This window comes from Misgurnus anguillicaudatus, chromosome 10, assembly GCF_027580225.2.
Source record: "Misgurnus anguillicaudatus chromosome 10, ASM2758022v2, whole genome shotgun sequence".
Lineage (NCBI taxonomy): Eukaryota > Metazoa > Chordata > Actinopteri > Cypriniformes > Cobitidae > Misgurnus > Misgurnus anguillicaudatus.
Window position 1 is genome coordinate 7,606,091 of NC_073346.2, and position 18,824 is coordinate 7,624,914.

The window sequence follows — 18,824 nt, forward strand, 5'->3', positions numbered from 1 at the left end:
GGTGTTCAGTAACGATGGTCGCTTCCGAAGCACCGCTTTATGAGGCTTCGAAACTTTTCAAAATCTCTCGTTTCGAATCAATTTGCTCGGAGCTTGTTTCAAACTGGCCAAGTCACGTGATTTTAGCAAACGAGGCTTCATTACGTCATAACTCTTTCGAAACGTTTCGAAAATCCGATGGATCACCACTAGGGGGAGTTGGTCACAAATGACCAGTGTCTAATATGGTCAGGTAAACTCGGGTCAGTTTTATTACGCAAGTTCATAAAACATGCATCCTTCTGGCTAGTAACACTACCATTTTGTTTACTTTTTGTTGATAGACAGATTTAATGACAAAAATGTGCATAATTAAAAGGGGAGATGGTTTTAATGATTTGTTTGCCCTAAATACAACTGAAAAACACACAATACACTTTTAATTATGTCTTAATAAGGTTAAATAATTTTTTTAAACATGTTTTAATACAAATCTTGCTATTATTTTGTAAAATAAAGTGTAAAATGTTTGGAAAGATCTGCTTTAACACTATTTTGACCAGCAGGTGTCGCCAGCGAGTGTGGTGTTTCGAACGCTTCGAAGAACTGAATCAAATTCCGAAGCGATTGGTTCAATAGATTCGAAGCTTCGAAAAGTTTCGTTGCTCCCATCACCAGTGTTCAGTGGCTTTAAACAAAGGAGACTTGTGCCTCCAACATAGGGACGGCGAGAGGTGCGAAAACGGCAAACGAACAGCAGCGCTCAGCTCGTGCCATAACTCTTACATTTCAATCGGCACTCCAGAAACAAAGCAAACCTCCCCGTCGGGGAATCGAACCCCGGTCTTCCGCGTGACAGGCGGAGATACTGTCCACTATACTAACGAGGACTTCTCTCTCTTGCATGGGCATCACGCCGGCCAACCTCCCCTTCGAAAGAGGACTCTTGGGATTCTGTGGTTATCAAGTTACAGACACCAGCAGGAGGCGAGGAAGGGAATCGACTGAATCCATGATCAATTCAGTGCAGCTCTAAAACAACAGTTGGTTCAGGACATTCACAGGTCCTGTTGAGCAACACCTCTCTGCCTGCGTTGGTGGTATAGTGGTGAGCATAGCTGCCTTCCAAGCAGTTGACCCGGGTTCGATTCCCGGCCAACGCATTGCTTTTTGCTCGACCACATCGTGAGAACGAGAGCAACGCAGCGCACTTCTTCAGCCGATTTTGATGCGTAAAGGTGGCTCGTGCAAGTTGTTTGAGAAGTCAAACAAAAAGGACGTCTCCCCGTCGGGGAATCGAACCCCGGTCTTCCGCGTGACAGGCGGAGATACTGTCCACTATACTAACGAGGATCTTACTCTCAGGGTGAGTCGTCGAGCCGGATCCCCAATCCAAAACGCAGCATATAACACACGCTCCCCATTTGTGAGGACAGCCTTCCTGTTTATTCCCCCTGTATTTTTGTTTATTTTGTCTGCTTGTTTATATTTTAAAAAGTTTCTTTACCTTCTTTTTTAAAAAGCATTCCCTGCTTCTGCCCCAGCCAACTACCTTCCTTACCCCAAAATCAGTAAACCCCTTAGATCGGTACTTTAAAAGGACAACCCTACCCCATTCTGAACCTCAATCCATCCCCTTGCTTTTTTACTATTTACCTGAAATAAATTAACCATAAACTACACCCTGCCCTAACACCAGCTATCATAATCCCAAAAAGAATTTTTGAAGTGAAAATGATCTATTAAGCTGAAGGTCTTAGACCTTGTTGTTCTGTTGGGGCCCTTTCTTTTTCCTTTTTTTCCCTAGAGGCTATGGAAATTAATGGGATGGAGATTGGAGATAACCTGTGCCGGTGCATCCTCTGTGTAATGTGCACAGAGTTTCATTCCCCAAAACCTCTCAGCAAAAGATCACACTGTGACATGTTAGTAGCCTGTGCCTGTGTCTTTATTTTGCGCAGGAACGTATTTCTACCTCTTTTGCTCCTCCCAGGTGGAAGGGTCTGTGTGGATCCTGAACCAGAAATTACCCTTTTTGAACATTATGGTGTGGCACAGGGAGCACACTGGGTCGAGGTTTGTTGACATAACTCAAGTTTTCCTTCAACTACGTATAAATCTTTCGCCTTTTACTAAAGATTTCCGTGGAGGAGGACGTTGTGAGTTTATTGTATTTTTGGGTGCTCTGCTCACAGCAGAGCTGCGTAACTTTGCTCAATTGCAGAAAATCTTTCATTATGGTCTGGTTTGTTGCGAGGTGTTCAGTAACGATGGTCGCTTCCGAAGCACCGCTTTATGAGGCTTCGAAACTTTTCAAAATCTCTCGTTTCGAATCAATTTGCTCGGAGCTTGTTTCAAACTGGCCAAGTCACGTGATTTTAGCAAACGAGGCTTCATTACGTCATAACTCTTTCGAAACGTTTCGAAAATCCGATGGATCACCACTAGGGGGAGTTGGTCACAAATGACCAGTGTCTAATATGGTCAGGTAAACTCGGGTCAGTTTTATTACGCAAGTTCATAAAACATGCATCCTTCTGGCTAGTAACACTACCATTTTGTTTACTTTTTGTTGATAGACAGATTTAATGACAAAAATGTGCATAATTAAAAGGGGAGATGGTTTTAATGATTTGTTTGCCCTAAATACAACTGAAAAACACACAATACACTTTTAATTATGTCTTAATAAGGTTAAATAATTTTTTTAAACATGTTTTAATACAAATCTTGCTATTATTTTGTAAAATAAAGTGTAAAATGTTTGGAAAGATCTGCTTTAACACTATTTTGACCAGCAGGTGTCGCCAGCGAGTGTGGTGTTTCGAACGCTTCGAAGAACTGAATCAATTTCCGAAGCGATTGGTTCAATAGATTCGAAGCTTCGAAAAGTTTCGTTGCTCCCATCACCAGTGTTCAGTGGCTTTAAACAAAGGAGACTTGTGCCTCCAACATAGGGACGGCGAGAGGTGCGAAAACGGCAAACGAACAGCAGCGCTCAGCTCGTGCATTAAATCTTACATTTCAATCGGCACTCCAGAAACAAAGCAAACCTCCCCGTCGGGGAATCGAACCCCGGTCTTCCGCGTGACAGGCGGAGATACTGTCCACTATACTAACGAGGACTTCTCTCTCTCGCACGGGCATCACGCCGGCCAACCTCCCCTTCGAAAGAGGACTCTTGGGATTCTGTGGTTATCAAGTTACAGACACCAGCAGGAGGCGAGGAAGGGAATCGACTGAATCCATGATCAATTCAGTGCAGCTCTAAAACAACAGTTGGTTCAGGACATTCACAGGTCCTGTTGAGTAACACCTTTCTGCCTGCGTTGGTGGTATAGTGGTGAGCATAGCTGCCTTCCAAGCAGTTGACCCGGGTTCGATTCCCGGCCAACGCATTGCTTTTTGCTCGACCACATCGTGAGAACGAGAGCAGCGCAGCGCACTTCTTCAGCCGATTTTGATGCGTAAAGGTGGCTCGTGCAAGTTGTTTGAGAAGTCAAACGAAAAGGACGTCTCCCCGTCGGGGAATCGAACCCCGGTCTTCCGCGTGACAGGCGGAGATACTGTCCACTATACTAACGAGGATCTTACGCCCAGGGTGAGTTGTCGAGCCGCATCCCCAATCCAAAACGCAGCATATAACACACACTCCCCATTTGTGAGGACAGCCTTCCTGTTTATTCCCCCTGTATTTTTGTTTATTTTGTCTGCTTGTTTATATTTTAAAAAGTTTCTTTACCTTCTTTTTTAAAAAGCATTCCCTGCTTCTGCCCCAGCCAACTACCTTCCTTACCCCAAAATCAGTAAACCCCTTAGATCGGTACTTTAAAAAGACAACCCTACCCCATTCTGAACCTCAATCCATCCCCTTGCTTTTTTACTATTTACCTGAAATAAATTAACCATAAACTACACCCTGCCCTAACACCAGCTATCATAATCCCAAAAAGAATTTTTGAAGTGAAAATGATCTATTAAGCTGAAGGTCTTAGACCTTGTTCTTCTGTTGGGGCCCTTTCTTTTTCCTTTTTTTCCCTAGAGGCTATGGAAATTAATGGGATGGAGATTGGAGATAACCTGTGCCGGTGCATCCTCTGTGTAATGTGCACAGAGTTTCATTCCCCAAAACCTCTCAGCAAAAGATCACACTGTGACATGTTAGTAGCCTGTGCCTGTGTCTTTATTTTGCGCAGGAACGTATTTCTACCTCTTTTGCTCCTCCCAGGTGGAAGGGTCTGTGTGGATCCTGAACCAGAAATTACCCTTTTTGAACATTATGGTGTGGCACAGGGAGCACACTGGGTCGAGGTTTGTTGGACATAACTCAAGTTTTCCTTCAACTACGTATAAATCTTTCGCCTTTTACTAAAGATTTCCGTGGAGGAGGACGTTGTGAGTTTATTGTATTTTTGGGTGCTCTGCTCACAGCAGAGCTGCGTAACTTTGGTCAATTGCAGAAAATCTTTCATTATGGTCTGGTTTGTCGCGAGGTGTTCAGTAACAATGGTCGCTTCCGAAGCACCGCTTTATGAGGCTTCGAAACTTTTCAAAATCTCTCGTTTCGAATCAATTTGCTCGGAGCTTGTTTCAAACTGGCCAAGTCACGTGATTTTAGCAAACGAGGCTTCATTACGTCATAACTCTTTCGAAACGTTTCGAAAATCCGATGGATCACCACTAGGGGGAGTTGGTCACAAATGACCAGTGTCTAATATGGTCAGGTAAACTCGGGTCAGTTTTATTACGCAAGTTCATAAAACATGCATCCTTCTGGCTAGTAACACTACCATTTTGTTTACTTTTTGTTTATAGACAGATTTCATGACAAAAATGTGCATAATTAAAAGGGGAGATGGTTTTAATGATTTGTTTGCCCTAAATACAACTGAAAAACACACAATACACTTTTAATTATGTCTTAATAAGGTTAAATAATTTTTTTAAACATGTTTTAATACAAATCTTGCTATTATTTTGTAAAATAAAGTGTAAAATGTTTGGAAAGATCTGCTTTAACACTATTTTGAACAGCAGGTGTCGCCAGCGAGTGTGGTGTTTCGAACGCTTCGAAGAACTGAATCAATTTCCGAAGCGATTGGTTCAATAGATTCGAAGCTTCGAAAAGTTTCGTTGCTCCCATCACCAGTGTTCAGTGGCTTTAAACAAAGGAGACTTGTGCCTCCAACATAGGGACGGCGAGAGGTGCGAAAACGGCAAACGAACAGCAGCGCTCAGCTCGTGCATTAAATCTTACATTTCAATCGGCACTCCAGAAACAAAGCAAACCTCCCCGTCGGGGAATCGAACCCCGGTCTTCCGCGTGACAGGCGGAGATACTGTCCACTATACTAACGAGGACTTCTCTCTCTCGCACGGGCATCACGCCGGCCAACCTCCCCTTCGAAAGAGGACTCTTGGGATTCTGTGGTTATCAAGTTACAGACACCAGCAGGAGGCGAGGAAGGGAATCGACTGAATCCATGATCAATTCAGTGCAGCTCTAAAACAACAGTTGGTTCAGGACATTCACAGGTCCTGTTGAGCAACACCTTTCTGCCTGCGTTGGTGGTATAGTGGTGAGCATAGCTGCCTTCCAAGCAGTTGACCCGGGTTCGATTCCCGGCCAACGCATTGCTTTTTGCTCGACCACATCGTGAGAACGAGAGCAACGCAGCGCACTTCTTCAGCCGATTTTGATGCGTAAAGGTGGCTCGTGCAAGTTGTTTGAGAAGTCAAACGAAAAGGACGTCTCCCCGTCGGGGAATCGAACCCCGGTCTTCCGCGTGACAGGCGGAGATACTGTCCACTATACTAACGAGGATCTTACTCTCAGGGTGAGTCGTCGAGCCGGATCCCCAATCCAAAACGCAGCATATAACACACGCTCCCCATTTGTGAGGACAGCCTTCCTGTTTATTCCCCTGTATTTTTGTTTATTTTGTCTGCTTGTTTATATTTTAAAAAGTTTATTTACCTTCTTTTTTAAAAAGCATTCCCTGCTTCTGCCCCAGCCAACTACCTTCCTTACCCCAAAATCAGTAAACCCCTTAGATCGGTACTTTAAAAGGACAACCCTACCCCATTCTGAACCTCAATCCATCCCCTTGCTTTTTTACTATTTACCTGAAATAAATTAACCATAAACTACACCCTGCCCTAACACCAGCTATCATAATCCCAAAAAGAATTTTTGAAGTGAAAATGATCTATTAAGCTGAAGGTCTTAGACCTTGTTGTTCTGTTGGGGCCCTTTCTTTTTCCTTTTTTTCCCTAGAGGCTATGGAAATTAATGGGATGGAGATTGGAGATAACCTGTGCCGGTGCATCCTCTGTGTAATGTGCACAGAGTTTCATTCCCCAAAACCTCTCAGCAAAAGATCACACTGTGACATGTTAGTAGCCTGTGCCTGTGTCTTTATTTTGCGCAGGAACGTATTTCTACCTCTTTTGCTCCTCCCAGGTGGAAGGGTCTGTGTGGATCCTGAACCAGAAATTACCCTTTTTGAACATTATGGTGTGGCACAGGGAGCACACTGGGTCGAGGTTTGTTGACATAACTCAAGTTTTCCTTCAACTACGTATAAATCTTTCGCCTTTTACTAAAGATTTCCGTGGAGGAGGACGTTGTGAGTTTATTGTATTTTTGGGTGCTCTGCTCACAGCAGAGCTGCGTAACTTTGGTCAATTGCAGAAAATCTTTCATTATGGTCTGGTTTGTTGCAAGGTGTTCAGTAACGATGGTCGCTTCCGAAGCACCGCTTTATGAGGCTTCGAAACTTTTCAAAATCTCTCGTTTCGAATCAATTTGCTCGGAGCTTGTTTCAAACTGGCCAAGTCACGTGATTTTAGCAAACGAGGCTTCATTACGTCATAACTCTTTCGAAACGTTTCGAAAATCCGATGGATCACCACTAGGGGGAGTTGGTCACAAATGACCAGTGTCTAATATGGTCAGGTAAACTCGGGTCAGTTTTATTACGCAAGTTCATAAAACATGCATCCTTCTGGCTAGTAACACTACCATTTTGTTTACTTTTTGTTTATAGACAGATTTAATGACAAAAATGTGCATAATTAAAAGGGGAGATGGTTTTAATGATTTGTTTGCCCTAAATACAACTGAAAAACACACAATACACTTTTAATTATGTCTTAATAAGGTTAAATAATTTTTTAAAACATGTTTTAATACAAATCTTGCTATTATTTTGTAAAATAAAGTGTAAAATGTTTGGAAAGATCTGCTTTAACACTATTTTGACCAGCAGGTGTCGCCAGCGAGTGTGGTGTTTCGAACGCTTCGAAGAACTGAATCAATTTCCGAAGCGATTGGTTCAATAGATTCGAAGCTTCGAAAAGTTTCGTTGCTCCCATCACCAGTGTTCAGTGGCTTTAAACAAAGGAGACTTGTGCCTCCAACATAGGGACGGCGAGAGGTGCGAAAACGGCAAACGAACAGCAGCGCTCAGCTCGTGCATTAAATCTTACATTTCAATCGGCACTCCAGAAACAAAGCAAACCTCCCCGTCGGGGAATCGAACCCCGGTCTTCCGCGTGACAGGCGGAGATACTGTCCACTATACTAACGAGGACTTCTCTCTCTGGCACGGGCATCACGCCGGCCAACCTCCCCTTCGAAAGAGGACTCTTGGGATTCTGTGGTTATCAAGTTACAGACACCAGCAGGAGGCGAGGAAGGGAATCGACTGAATCCATGATCAATTCAGTGCAGCTCTAAAACAACAGTTGGTTCAGGACATTCACAGGTCCTGTTGAGCAACACCTTTCTGCCTGCGTTGGTGGTATAGTGGTGAGCATAGCTGCCTTCCAAGCAGTTGACCCGGGTTCGATTCCCGGCCAACGCATTGCTTTTTGCTCGACCACATCGTGAGAACGAGAGCAACGCAGCGCACTTCTTCAGCCGATTTTGATGCGTAAAGGTGGCTCGTGCAAGTTGTTTGAGAAGTCAAACGAAAAGGACGTCTCCCCGTCGGGGAATCGAACCCCGGTCTTCCGCGTGACAGGCGGAGATACTGTCCACTATACTAACGAGGATCTTACTCTCAGGGTGAGTCGTCGAGCCGGATCCCCAATCCAAAACGCAGCATATAACACACGCTCCCCATTTGTGAGGACAGCCTTCCTGTTTATTCCCCCTATATTTTTGTTTATTTTGTCTGCTTGTTTATATTTTAAAAAGTTTCTTTACCTTCTTTTTTAAAAAGCATTCCCTGCTTCTGCCCCAGCCAACTACCTTCCTTACCCCAAAATCAGTAAACCCCTTAGATCGGTACTTTAAAAGGACAACCCTACCCCATTCTGAACCTCAATCCATCCCCTTGCTTTTTTACTATTTACCTGAAATAAATTAACCATAAACTACACCCTGCCCTAACACCAGCTATCATAATCCCAAAAAGAATTTTTGAAGTGAAAATGATCTATTAAGCTGAAGGTCTTAGACCTTGTTGTTCTGTTGGGGCCCTTTCTTTTTCCTTTTTTTCCCTAGAGGCTATGGAAATTAATGGGATGGAGATTGGAGATAACCTGTGCCGGTGCATCCTCTGTGTAATGTGCACAGAGTTTCATTCCCCAAAACCTCTCAGCAAAAGATCACACTGTGACATGTTAGTAGCCTGTGCCTGTGTCTTTATTTTGCGCAGGAACGTATTTCTACCTCTTTTGCTCCTCCCAGGTGGAAGGGTCTGTGTGGATCCTGAACCAGAAATTACCCTTTTTGAACATTATGGTGTGGCACAGGGAGCACACTGGGTCGAGGTTTGTTGACATAACTCAAGTTTTCCTTCAACTACGTATAAATCTTTCACCTTTTACTAAAGATTTCCGTGGAGGAGGACGTTGTGAGTTTATTGTATTTTTGGGTGCTCTGCTCACAGCAGAGCTGCGTAACTTTGGTCAATTGCAGAAAATCTTTCATTATGGTCTGGTTTGTTGCAAGGTGTTCAGTAACGATGGTCGCTTCCGAAGCACCGCTTTATGAGGCTTCGAAACTTTTCAAAATCTCTCGTTTCGAATCAATTTGCTCGGAGCTTGTTTCAAACTGGCCAAGTCACGTGATTTTAGCAAACGAGGCTTCATTACGTCATAACTCTTTCGAAACGTTTCGAAAATCCGATGGATCACCACTAGGGGGAGTTGGTCACAAATGACCAGTGTCTAATATGGTCAGGTAAACTCGGGTCAGTTTTATTACGCAAGTTCATAAAACATGCATCCTTCTGGCTAGTAACACTACCATTTTGTTTACTTTTTGTTTATAGACAGATTTAATGACAAAAATGTGCATAATTAAAAGGGGAGATGGTTTTAATGATTTGTTTGCCCTAAATACAACTGAAAAACACACAATACACTTTTAATTATGTCTTAATAAGGTTAAATAATTTTTTTAAACATGTTTTAATACAAATCTTGCTATTATTTTGTAAAATAAAGTGTAAAATGTTTGGAAAGATCTGCTTTAACACTATTTTGACCAGCAGGTGTCACCAGCGAGTGTGGTGTTTCGAACGCTTCGAAGAACTGAATCAATTTCCGAAGCGATTGGTTCAATAGATTCGAAGCTTCGAAAAGTTTCGTTGCTCCCATCACCAGTGTTCAGTGGCTTTAAACAAAGGAGACTTGTGCCTCCAACATAGGGACGGCGAGAGGTGCGAAAACGGCAAACGAACAGCAGCGCTCAGCTCGTGCATTAAATCTTACATTTCAATCGGCACTCCAGAAACAAAGCAAACCTCCCCGTCGGGGAATCGAACCCCGGTCTTCCGCGTGACAGGCGGAGATACTGTCCACTATACTAACGAGGACTTCTCTCTCTCGCACGGGCATCACGCCGGCCAACCTCCCCTTCGAAAGAGGACTCTTGGGATTCTGTGGTTATCAAGTTACAGACACCAGCAGGAGGCGAGGAAGGGAATCGACTGAATCCATGATCAATTCAGTGCAGCTCTAAAACAACAGTTGGTTCAGGACATTCACAGGTCCTGTTGAGCAACACCTTTCTGCCTGCGTTGGTGGTATAGTGGTGAGCATAGCTGCCTTCCAAGCAGTTGACCCGGGTTCGATTCCCGGCCAACGCATTGCTTTTTGCTCGACCACATCGTGAGAACGAGAGCAACGCAGCGCACTTCTTCAGCCGATTTTGATGCGTAAAGGTGGCTCGTGCAAGTTGTTTGAGAAGTCAAACGAAAAGGACGTCTCCCCGTCGGGGAATCGAACCCCGGTCTTCCGCGTGACAGGCGGAGATACTGTCCACTATACTAACGAGGATCTTACTCTCAGGGTGAGTCGTCGAGCCGGATCCCCAATCCAAAACGCAGCATATAACACACGCTCCCCATTTGTGAGGACAGCCTTCCTGTTTATTCCCCCTGTATTTTTGTTTATTTTGTCTGCTTGTTTATATTTTAAAAAGTTTCTTTACCTTCTTTTTTAAAAAGCATTCCCTGCTTCTGCCCCAGCCAACTACCTTCCTTACCCCAAAATCAGTAAACCCCTTAGATCGGTACTTTAAAAGGACAACCCTACCCCATTCTGAACCTCAATCCATCCCCTTGCTTTTTTACTATTTACCTGAAATAAATTAACCATAAACTACACCCTGCCCTAACACCAGCTATCATAATCCCAAAAAGAATTTTTGAAGTGAAAATGATCTATTAAGCTGAAGGTCTTAGACCTTGTTGTTCTGTTGGGGCCCTTTCTTTTTCCTTTTTTTCCCTAGAGGCTATGGAAATTAATGGGATGGAGATTGGAGATAACCTGTGCCGGTGCATCCTCTGTGTAATGTGCACAGAGTTTCATTCCCCAAAACCTCTCAGCAAAAGATCACACTGTGACATGTTAGTAGCCTGTGCCTGTGTCTTTATTTTGCGCAGGAACGTATTTCTACCTCTTTTGCTCCTCCCAGGTGGAAGGGTCTGTGTGGATCCTGAACCAGAAATTACCCTTTTTGAACATTATGGTGTGGCACAGGGAGCACACTGGGTCGAGGTTTGTTGGACATAACTCAAGTTTTCCTTCAACTACGTATAAATCTTTCGCCTTTTACTAAAGATTTCCGTGGAGGAGGACGTTGTGAGTTTATTGTATTTTTGGGTGCTCTGCTCACAGCAGAGCTGCGTAACTTTGGTTAATTGCAGAAAATCTTTCGTTATGGTCTGGTTTGTCGCGAGGTGTTCAGTAACAATGGTCGCTTCCGAAGCACCGCTTTATGAGGCTTCGAAACTTTTCAAAATCTCTCGTTTTGAATCAATTTGCTCGGAGCTTGTTTCAAACTGGCCAAGTCACGTGATTTTAGCAAACGAGGCTTCATTACGTCATAACTCTTTCGAAACGTTTCGAAAATCCGATGGATCACCACTAGGGGGAGTTGGTCACAAATGACCAGTGTCTAATATGGTCAGGTAAACTCGGGTCAGTTTTATTACGCAAGTTCATAAAACATGCATCCTTCTGGCTAGTAACACTACCATTTTGTTTACTTTTTGTTTATAGACAGATTTAATGACAAAAATGTGCATAATTAAAAGGGGAGATGGTTTTAATGATTTGTTTGCCCTAAATACAACTGAAAAACACACAATACACTTTTAATTATGTCTTAATAAGGTTAAATAATTTTTTTAAACATGTTTTAATACAAATCTTGCTATTATTTTGTAAAATAAAGTGTAAAATGTTTGGAAAGATCTGCTTTAACACTATTTTGACCAGCAGGTGTCGCCAGCGAGTGTGGTGTTTCGAACGCTTCGAAGAACTGAATCAATTTCCGAAGCGATTGGTTCAATAGATTCGAAGCTTCGAAAAGTTTCGTTGCTCCCATCACCAGTGTTCAGTGGCTTTAAACAAAGGAGACTTGTGCCTCCAACATAGGGACGGCGAGAGGTGCGAAAACGGCAAACGAACAGCAGCGCTCAGCTCGTGCATTAAATCTTACATTTCAATCGGCACTCCTGAAACAAAGCAAACCTCCCCGTCGGGGAATCGAACCCCGGTCTTCCGCGTGACAGGCGGAGATACTGTCCACTATACTAACGAGGACTTCTCTCTCTCGCACGGGCATCACGCCGGCCAACGTCCCCTTCAAAAGAGGACTCTTGGGATTCTGTGGTTATCAAGTTACAGACACCAGCAGGAGGCGAGGAAGGGAATCGACTGAATCCATGATCAATTCAGTGCAGCTCTAAAACAACAGTTGGTTCAGGACATTCACAGGTCCTGTTGAGCAACACCTTTCTGCCTGCGTTGGTGGTATAGTGGTGAGCATAGCTGCCTTCCAAGCAGTTGACCCGGGTTCGATTCCCGGCCAACGCATTGCTTTTTGCTCGACCACATCGTGAGAACGAGAGCAACGCAGCGCACTTCTTCAGCCGATTTTGATGCGTAAAGGTGGCTCGTGCAAGTTGTTTGAGAAGTCAAACGAAAAGGACGTCTCCCCGTCGGGGAATCGAACCCCGGTGTTCCGCGTGCCAGGCGGAGATACTGTCCACTATACTAACGAGGATCTTACTCCCAGGGTGAGTCGTCGAGCCGGATCCCCAATCCAAAACGCAGCATATAACACACGCTCCCCATTTGTGAGGACAGCCTTCCTGTTTATTCCCCCTGTATTTTTGTTTATTTTGTCTGCTTGTTTATATTTTAAAAAGTTTCTTTACCTTCTTTTTTAAAAAGCATTCCCTGCTTCTGCCCCAGCCAACTACCTTCCTTACCCCAAAATCAGTAAACCCCTTAGATCGGTACTTTAAAAGGACAACCCTACCCCATTCTGAACCTCAATCCATCCCCTTGCTTTTTTACTATTTACCTGAAATAAATTAACCATAAACTACACCCTGCCCTAACACCAGCTATCATAATCCCAAAAAGAATTTTTGAAGTGAAAATGATCTATTAAGCTGAAGGTCTTAGACCTTGTTCTTCTGTTGGGGCCCTTTCTTTTTCCTTTTTTTCCCTAGAGGCTATGGAAATTAATGGGATGGAGATTGGAGATAACCTGTGCCGGTGCATCCTCTGTGTAATGTGCACAGAGTTTCATTCCCCAAAACCTCTCAGCAAAAGATCACACTGTGACATGTTAGTAGCCTGTGCCTGTGTCTTTATTTTGCGCAGGAACGTATTTCTACCTCTTTTGCTCCTCCCAGGTGGAAGGGTCTGTGTGGATCCTGAACCAGAAATTACCCTTTTTGAACATTATGGTGTGGCACAGGGAGCACACTGGGTCGAGGTTTGTTGGACATAACTCAAGTTTTCCTTCAACTACGTATAAATCTTTCGCCTTTTACTAAAGATTTCCGTGGAGGAGGACGTTGTGAGTTTATTGTATTTTTGGGTGCTCTGCTCACAGCAGAGCTGCGTAACTTTGGTCAATTGCAGAAAATCTTTCATTATGGTCTGGTTTGTCGCGAGGTGTTCAGTAACGATGGTTGCTTCCGAAGCACCGCTTTATGAGGCTTTGAAACTTTTCAAAATCTCTCGTTTCGAATCAATTTGCTCGGAGCTTGTTTCAAACTGGCCAAGTCACGTGATTTTAGCAAACGAGGCTTCATTACGTCATAACTCTTTCGAAACATTTCGAAAATCCGATGGATCACCACTAGGGGGAGTTGGTCACAAATGACCAGTGTCTAATATGGTCAGGTAAACTCGGGTCAGTTTTATTACGCAAGTTCATAAAACATGCATCCTTCTGGCTAGTAACACTACCATTTTGTTTACTTTTTGTTTATAGACAGATTTAATGACAAAAATGTGCATAATTAAAAGGGGAGATGGTTTTAATGATTTGTTTGCCCTAAATACAACTGAAAAACACACAATACACTTTTAATTATGTCTTAATAAGGTTAAATAATTTTTTTAAACATGTTTTAATACAAATCTTGCTATTATTTTGTAAAATAAAGTGTAAAATGTTTGGAAAGATCTGCTTTAACACTATTTTGACCAGCAGGTGTCGCCAGCGAGTGTGGTGTTTCGAACGCTTCGAAGAACTGAATCAATTTCCGAAGCGATTGGTTCAATAGATTCGAAGCTTCGAAAAGTTTCGTTGCTCCCATCACCAGTGTTCAGTGGCTTTAAACAAAGGAGACTTGTGCCTCCAACATAGGGACGGCGAGAGGTGCGAAAACGGCAAACGAACAGCAGCGCTCAGCTCGTGCATTAAATCTTACATTTCAATCGGCACTCCAGAAACAAAGCAAACCTCCCCGTCGGGGAATCGAACCCCGGTCTTCCGCGTGACAGGCGGAGATACTGTCCACTATACTAACGAGGACTTCTCTCTCTCGCACGGGCATCACGCCGACCAACCTCCCCTTTGAAAGAGGACTCTTGGGATTCTGTGGTTATCAAGTTACAGACACCAGCAGGAGGCGAGGAAGGGAATCGACTGAATCCATGATCAATTCAGTGCAGCTCTAAAACAACAGTTGGTTCAGGACATTCACAGGTCCTGTTGAGCAACACCTTTCTGCCTGCGTTGGTGGTATAGTGGTGAGCATAGCTGCCTTCCAAGCAGTTGACCCGGGTTCGATTCCTGGCCAACGCATTGCTTTTTGCTCGACCACATCGTGAGAACGAGAGCAACGCAGCGCACTTCTTCAGCCGATTTTGATGCGTAAAGGTGGCTCGTGCAAGTTGTTTGAGAAGTCAAACGAAAAGGACGTCTCCCCGTCGGGGAATCGAACCCCGGTCTTCCGCGTGACAGGCGGAGATACTGTCCACTATACTAACGAGGATCTTACGCCCAGGGTGAGTCGTCGAGCCGGATCCCCAATCCAAAACGCAGCATATAACACACGCTCCCCATTTGTGAGGACAGCCTTCCTGTTTATTCCCCCTGTATTTTTGTTTATTTTGTCTGCTTGTTTATATTTTAAAAAGTTTCTTTACCTTCTTTTTTAAAAAGCATTCCCTGCTTCTGCCCCAGCCAACTACCTTCCTTACCCCAAAATCAGTAAACCCCTTAGATCGGTACTTTAAAAGGACAACCCTACCCCATTCTGAACCTCAATCCATCCCCTTGCTTTTTTACTATTTACCTGAAATAAATTAACCATAAACTACACCCTGCCCTAACACCAGCTATCATAATCCCAAAAAGAATTTTTGAAGTGAAAATGATCTATTAAGCTGAAGGTCTTAGACCTTGTTCTTCTGTTGGGGCCCTTTCTTTTTCCTTTTTTTCCCTAGAGGCTATGGAAATTAATGGGATGGAGATTGGAGATAACCTGTGCCGGTGCATCCTCTGTGTAATGTGCACAGAGTTTCATTCCCCAAAACCTCTCAGCAAAAGATCACACTGTGACATGTTAGTAGCCTGTGCCTGTGTCTTTATTTTGCGCAGGAACGTATTTCTACCTCTTTTGCTCCTCCCAGGTGGAAGGGTCTGTGTGGATCCTGAACCAGAAATTACCCTTTTTGAACATTATGGTGTGGCACAGGGAGCACACTGGGTCGAGGTTTGTTGGACATAACTCAAGTTTTCCTTCAACTACGTATAAATCTTTCGCCTTTTACTAAAGATTTCCGTGGAGGAGGACGTTGTGAGTTTATTGTATTTTTGGGTGCTCTGCTCACAGCAGAGCTGCGTAACTTTGGTCAATTGCAGAAAATCTTTCGTTATGGTCTGGTTTGTCGCTAGGTGTTCAGTAACGATGGTCGCTTCCGAAGCACCGCTTTATGAGGCTTCGAAACTTTTCAAAATCTCTCGTTTCGAATCAATTTGCTCGGAGCTTGTTTCAAACTGGCCAAGTCACGTGATTTTAGCAAACGAGGCTTCATTACGTCATAACTCTTTCGAAACGTTTCGAAAATCCGATGGATCACCACTAGGGGGAGTTGGTCACAAATGACCAGTGTCTAATATGGTCAGGTAAACTCGGGTCAGTTTTATTACGCAAGTTCATAAAACATGCATCCTTCTGGCTAGTAACACCACCATTTTGTTTACTTTTTGTTGATAGACAGATTTAATGACAAAAATGTGCATAATTAAAAGGGGAGATGGTTTTAATGATTTGTTTGCCCTAAATACAACTGAAAAACACACAATACACTTTTAATTATGTCTTAATAAGGTTAAATAATTTTTTTAAACATGTTTTAATACAAATCTTGCTATTATTTTGTAAAATAAAGTGTAAAATGTTTGGAAAGATCTGCTTTAACACTATTTTGACCAGCAGGTGTCGCCAGCGAGTGTGGTGTTTCGAACGCTTCGAAGAACTGAATCAATTTCCGAAGCGATTGGTTCAATAGATTCGAAGCTTCGAAAAGTTTCGTTGCTCCCATCACCAGTGTTCAGTGGCTTTAAACAAAGGAGACTTGTGCCTCCAACATAGGGACGGCGAGAGGTGCGAAAACGGCAAACGAACAGCAGCGCTCAGCTCGTGCATTAAATCTTACATTTCAATCGGCACTCCAGAAACAAAGCAAACCTCCCCGTCGGGGAATCGAACCCCGGTCTTCCGCGTGACAGGCGGAGATACTGTCCACTATACTAACGAGGACTTCTCTCTCTCGCACGGGCATCACGCCGGCCAACCTCCCCTTCGAAAGAGGACTCTTGGGATTCTGTGGTTATCAAGTTACAGACACCAGCAGGAGGCGAGGAAGGGAATCGACTGAATCCATGATCAATTCAGTGCAGCTCTAAAACAACAGTTGGTTCAGGACATTCACAGGTCCTGTTGAGCAACACCTTTCTGCCTGCGTTGGTGGTATAGTGGTGAGCATAGCTGCCTTCCAAGCAGTTGACCCGGGTTCGATTCCCGGCCAACGCATTGCTTTTTGCTCGACCACACCGTGAGAACGAGAGAAACGCAGCGCACTTCTTCAGCCGATTTTGATGCGTAAAGGTGGCTCGTGCAAGTTGTTTGAGAAGTCAAACGAAAAGGACGTCTCCCCGTCGGGGAATCGAACCCCGGTCTTCCGCGTGACAGGCGGAGATACTGTCCACTATACTAACGAGGATCTTACGCCCAGGGTGAGTCGTCGAGCCGGATCCCCAATCCAAAACGCAGCATATAACACACGCTCCCCATTTGTGAGGACAGCCTTCCTGTTTATTCCCCCTGTATTTTTGTTTATTTTGTCTGCTTGTTTATATTTTAAAAAGTTTCTTTACCTTCTTTTTTAAAAAGCATTCCCTGCTTCTGCCCCAGCCAACTACCTTCCTTACCCCAAAATCAGTAAACCCCTTAGATCGGTACTTTAAAAGGACAACCCTACCCCATTCTGAACCTCAATCCATCCCCTTGCTTTTTTACTATTTACCTGAAATAAATTAACCATAAACTACACCCTGCCCTAACACCAGCTATCATAATCCCAAAAAGAATTTTTGAAGTGAAAATGATCTATTAAGCTGAAGGTCTTAGACCTTGTTGTTCTGTTGGGGCCCTTTCTTTTTCCTTTTTTTCCCTAGAGGCTATGGAAATTAATGGGATGGAGATTGGAGATAACCTGTGCCGGTGCATCCTCTGTGTAATGTGCACAGAGTTTCATTCCCCAAAACCTCTCAGCAAAAGATCACACTGTGACATGTTAGTAGCCTGTGCCTGTGTCTTTATTTTGCGCAGGAACGTATTTCTACCTCTTTTGCTCCTCCCAGGTGGAAGGGTCTGTGTGGATCCTGAACCAGAAATTACCCTTTTTGAACATTATGGTGTGGCACAGGGAGCACACTGGGTCGAGGTTTGTTGGACATAACTCAAGTTTTCCTTCAACTACGTATAAATCTTTTGCCTTTTACTAAAGTTTTCCGTGGAGGAGGACGTTGTGAGTTTATTGTATTTTTGGGTGCTCTGCTCACAGCAGAGCTGCGTAACTTTGGTCAATTGCAGAAAATCTTTCATTATGGTCTTGGTTGTCGCGAGGTGTTCAGTAACGATGGTCGCTTCCGAAGCACCGCTTTATGAGGCTTCGAAACTTTTCAAAATCTCTCGTTTCGAATCAATTTGCTCGGAGCTTGTTTCAAACTGGCCAAGTCACGTGATTTTAGCAAACGAGGCTTCATTACGTCATAACTCTTTCGAAACGTTTCGAAAATCCGATGGATCACCACTAGGGGGAGTTGGTCACAAATGACCAGTGTCTAATATGGTCAGGTAAACTCGGGTCAGTTTTATTACGCAAGTTCATAAAACATGCATCCTTCTGGCTAGTAACACTACCATTTTGTTTACTTTTTGTTTATAGACAGATTTAATGACAAAAATGTGCATAATTAAAAGGGGAGATGGTTTTAATGATTTGTTTGCCCTAAATACAACTGAAAAACACACAATACACTTTTAATTATGTCTTAATAAGGTTAAATAATTTTTTTAAACATGTTTTAATACAAATCTTGCTATTATTTTGTAAAATAAAGTGTAAAATGTTTGGAAAGATCTGCTTTAACACTATTTTGACCAGCAGGTGTCGCCAGCGAGTGTGGTGTTTCGAACGCTTCGAAGAACTGAATCAATTTCCGAAGCGATTGGTTCAATAGATTCGAAGCTTCGAAAAGTTTCGTTGCTCCCATCACCAGTGTTCAGTGGCTTTAAACAAAGGAGACTTGTGCCTCCAACATAGGGACGGCGAGAGGTGCGAAAACGGCAAACGAACAGCAGCGCTCAGCTCGTGCCATAACTCTTACATTTCAATCGGCACTCCAGAAACAAAGCAAACCTCCCCGTCGGGGAATCGAACCCCGGTCTTCCGCGTGACAGGCGGAGATACTGTCCACTATACTAACGAGGACTTCTCTCTCTTGCATGGGCATCACGCCGGCCAACCTCCCCTTCGAAAGAGGACTCTTGGGATTCTGTGGT

General features: G+C 43.7%; 33 non-coding genes across 33 annotated transcripts; 16 read left to right on the plus strand and 17 right to left on the minus strand.

Moving 5' to 3' along the window:
* Positions 1-797: 797 nt before the first annotated feature.
* trnad-guc (transfer RNA aspartic acid (anticodon GUC)) lies at positions 798-869 on the minus strand. Its single transcript has one exon. It is a non-coding gene; the product is annotated as a tRNA-Asp (tRNA).
* A 201-nt stretch (positions 870-1,070) lies between these two features.
* trnag-ucc (transfer RNA glycine (anticodon UCC)) lies at positions 1,071-1,142 on the plus strand. Its single transcript has one exon. It is a non-coding gene; the product is annotated as a tRNA-Gly (tRNA).
* A 118-nt stretch (positions 1,143-1,260) lies between these two features.
* On the minus strand, positions 1,261-1,332 carry trnad-guc (transfer RNA aspartic acid (anticodon GUC)). The gene has a single exon. It is a non-coding gene; the product is annotated as a tRNA-Asp (tRNA).
* A 734-nt stretch (positions 1,333-2,066) lies between these two features.
* On the plus strand, positions 2,067-2,181 carry LOC141367508 (U5 spliceosomal RNA). Its single transcript, XR_012371860.1, has one exon. It is a non-coding gene; the product is annotated as a U5 spliceosomal RNA (small nuclear RNA).
* Positions 2,182-3,032: 851 nt separating this feature from the next.
* Positions 3,033-3,104, minus strand: trnad-guc (transfer RNA aspartic acid (anticodon GUC)). The gene has a single exon. It is a non-coding gene; the product is annotated as a tRNA-Asp (tRNA).
* A 201-nt stretch (positions 3,105-3,305) lies between these two features.
* trnag-ucc (transfer RNA glycine (anticodon UCC)) lies at positions 3,306-3,377 on the plus strand. Its single transcript has one exon. It is a non-coding gene; the product is annotated as a tRNA-Gly (tRNA).
* A 118-nt stretch (positions 3,378-3,495) lies between these two features.
* trnad-guc (transfer RNA aspartic acid (anticodon GUC)) lies at positions 3,496-3,567 on the minus strand. Its single transcript has one exon. It is a non-coding gene; the product is annotated as a tRNA-Asp (tRNA).
* A 735-nt stretch (positions 3,568-4,302) lies between these two features.
* On the plus strand, positions 4,303-4,417 carry LOC141367509 (U5 spliceosomal RNA). Its single transcript, XR_012371861.1, has one exon. It is a non-coding gene; the product is annotated as a U5 spliceosomal RNA (small nuclear RNA).
* An 851-nt stretch (positions 4,418-5,268) lies between these two features.
* trnad-guc (transfer RNA aspartic acid (anticodon GUC)) lies at positions 5,269-5,340 on the minus strand. The gene has a single exon. It is a non-coding gene; the product is annotated as a tRNA-Asp (tRNA).
* Positions 5,341-5,541: 201 nt separating this feature from the next.
* trnag-ucc (transfer RNA glycine (anticodon UCC)) lies at positions 5,542-5,613 on the plus strand. Its single transcript has one exon. It is a non-coding gene; the product is annotated as a tRNA-Gly (tRNA).
* Positions 5,614-5,731: 118 nt separating this feature from the next.
* Positions 5,732-5,803, minus strand: trnad-guc (transfer RNA aspartic acid (anticodon GUC)). Its single transcript has one exon. It is a non-coding gene; the product is annotated as a tRNA-Asp (tRNA).
* Positions 5,804-6,536: 733 nt separating this feature from the next.
* Positions 6,537-6,651, plus strand: LOC141367510 (U5 spliceosomal RNA). The gene has a single exon (XR_012371862.1). It is a non-coding gene; the product is annotated as a U5 spliceosomal RNA (small nuclear RNA).
* An 851-nt stretch (positions 6,652-7,502) lies between these two features.
* Positions 7,503-7,574, minus strand: trnad-guc (transfer RNA aspartic acid (anticodon GUC)). Its single transcript has one exon. It is a non-coding gene; the product is annotated as a tRNA-Asp (tRNA).
* Positions 7,575-7,775: 201 nt separating this feature from the next.
* trnag-ucc (transfer RNA glycine (anticodon UCC)) lies at positions 7,776-7,847 on the plus strand. Its single transcript has one exon. It is a non-coding gene; the product is annotated as a tRNA-Gly (tRNA).
* A 118-nt stretch (positions 7,848-7,965) lies between these two features.
* On the minus strand, positions 7,966-8,037 carry trnad-guc (transfer RNA aspartic acid (anticodon GUC)). The gene has a single exon. It is a non-coding gene; the product is annotated as a tRNA-Asp (tRNA).
* Positions 8,038-8,771: 734 nt separating this feature from the next.
* Positions 8,772-8,886, plus strand: LOC141367559 (U5 spliceosomal RNA). Its single transcript, XR_012371911.1, has one exon. It is a non-coding gene; the product is annotated as a U5 spliceosomal RNA (small nuclear RNA).
* An 851-nt stretch (positions 8,887-9,737) lies between these two features.
* On the minus strand, positions 9,738-9,809 carry trnad-guc (transfer RNA aspartic acid (anticodon GUC)). Its single transcript has one exon. It is a non-coding gene; the product is annotated as a tRNA-Asp (tRNA).
* A 201-nt stretch (positions 9,810-10,010) lies between these two features.
* Positions 10,011-10,082, plus strand: trnag-ucc (transfer RNA glycine (anticodon UCC)). Its single transcript has one exon. It is a non-coding gene; the product is annotated as a tRNA-Gly (tRNA).
* Positions 10,083-10,200: 118 nt separating this feature from the next.
* trnad-guc (transfer RNA aspartic acid (anticodon GUC)) lies at positions 10,201-10,272 on the minus strand. The gene has a single exon. It is a non-coding gene; the product is annotated as a tRNA-Asp (tRNA).
* Positions 10,273-11,007: 735 nt separating this feature from the next.
* LOC141367511 (U5 spliceosomal RNA) lies at positions 11,008-11,122 on the plus strand. Its single transcript, XR_012371863.1, has one exon. It is a non-coding gene; the product is annotated as a U5 spliceosomal RNA (small nuclear RNA).
* Positions 11,123-11,973: 851 nt separating this feature from the next.
* Positions 11,974-12,045, minus strand: trnad-guc (transfer RNA aspartic acid (anticodon GUC)). Its single transcript has one exon. It is a non-coding gene; the product is annotated as a tRNA-Asp (tRNA).
* A 201-nt stretch (positions 12,046-12,246) lies between these two features.
* On the plus strand, positions 12,247-12,318 carry trnag-ucc (transfer RNA glycine (anticodon UCC)). The gene has a single exon. It is a non-coding gene; the product is annotated as a tRNA-Gly (tRNA).
* Positions 12,319-12,436: 118 nt separating this feature from the next.
* On the minus strand, positions 12,437-12,508 carry trnaa-ggc (transfer RNA alanine (anticodon GGC)). Its single transcript has one exon. It is a non-coding gene; the product is annotated as a tRNA-Ala (tRNA).
* A 735-nt stretch (positions 12,509-13,243) lies between these two features.
* Positions 13,244-13,358, plus strand: LOC129435422 (U5 spliceosomal RNA). Its single transcript, XR_008641299.1, has one exon. It is a non-coding gene; the product is annotated as a U5 spliceosomal RNA (small nuclear RNA).
* An 851-nt stretch (positions 13,359-14,209) lies between these two features.
* On the minus strand, positions 14,210-14,281 carry trnad-guc (transfer RNA aspartic acid (anticodon GUC)). The gene has a single exon. It is a non-coding gene; the product is annotated as a tRNA-Asp (tRNA).
* A 201-nt stretch (positions 14,282-14,482) lies between these two features.
* trnag-ucc (transfer RNA glycine (anticodon UCC)) lies at positions 14,483-14,554 on the plus strand. The gene has a single exon. It is a non-coding gene; the product is annotated as a tRNA-Gly (tRNA).
* Positions 14,555-14,672: 118 nt separating this feature from the next.
* trnad-guc (transfer RNA aspartic acid (anticodon GUC)) lies at positions 14,673-14,744 on the minus strand. The gene has a single exon. It is a non-coding gene; the product is annotated as a tRNA-Asp (tRNA).
* Positions 14,745-15,479: 735 nt separating this feature from the next.
* On the plus strand, positions 15,480-15,594 carry LOC129435421 (U5 spliceosomal RNA). The gene has a single exon (XR_008641298.1). It is a non-coding gene; the product is annotated as a U5 spliceosomal RNA (small nuclear RNA).
* Positions 15,595-16,445: 851 nt separating this feature from the next.
* On the minus strand, positions 16,446-16,517 carry trnad-guc (transfer RNA aspartic acid (anticodon GUC)). The gene has a single exon. It is a non-coding gene; the product is annotated as a tRNA-Asp (tRNA).
* A 201-nt stretch (positions 16,518-16,718) lies between these two features.
* On the plus strand, positions 16,719-16,790 carry trnag-ucc (transfer RNA glycine (anticodon UCC)). Its single transcript has one exon. It is a non-coding gene; the product is annotated as a tRNA-Gly (tRNA).
* A 118-nt stretch (positions 16,791-16,908) lies between these two features.
* On the minus strand, positions 16,909-16,980 carry trnad-guc (transfer RNA aspartic acid (anticodon GUC)). The gene has a single exon. It is a non-coding gene; the product is annotated as a tRNA-Asp (tRNA).
* A 735-nt stretch (positions 16,981-17,715) lies between these two features.
* On the plus strand, positions 17,716-17,830 carry LOC129435418 (U5 spliceosomal RNA). The gene has a single exon (XR_008641294.2). It is a non-coding gene; the product is annotated as a U5 spliceosomal RNA (small nuclear RNA).
* Positions 17,831-18,681: 851 nt separating this feature from the next.
* trnad-guc (transfer RNA aspartic acid (anticodon GUC)) lies at positions 18,682-18,753 on the minus strand. Its single transcript has one exon. It is a non-coding gene; the product is annotated as a tRNA-Asp (tRNA).
* Between the last annotated feature and the right edge of the window lie 71 nt (positions 18,754-18,824).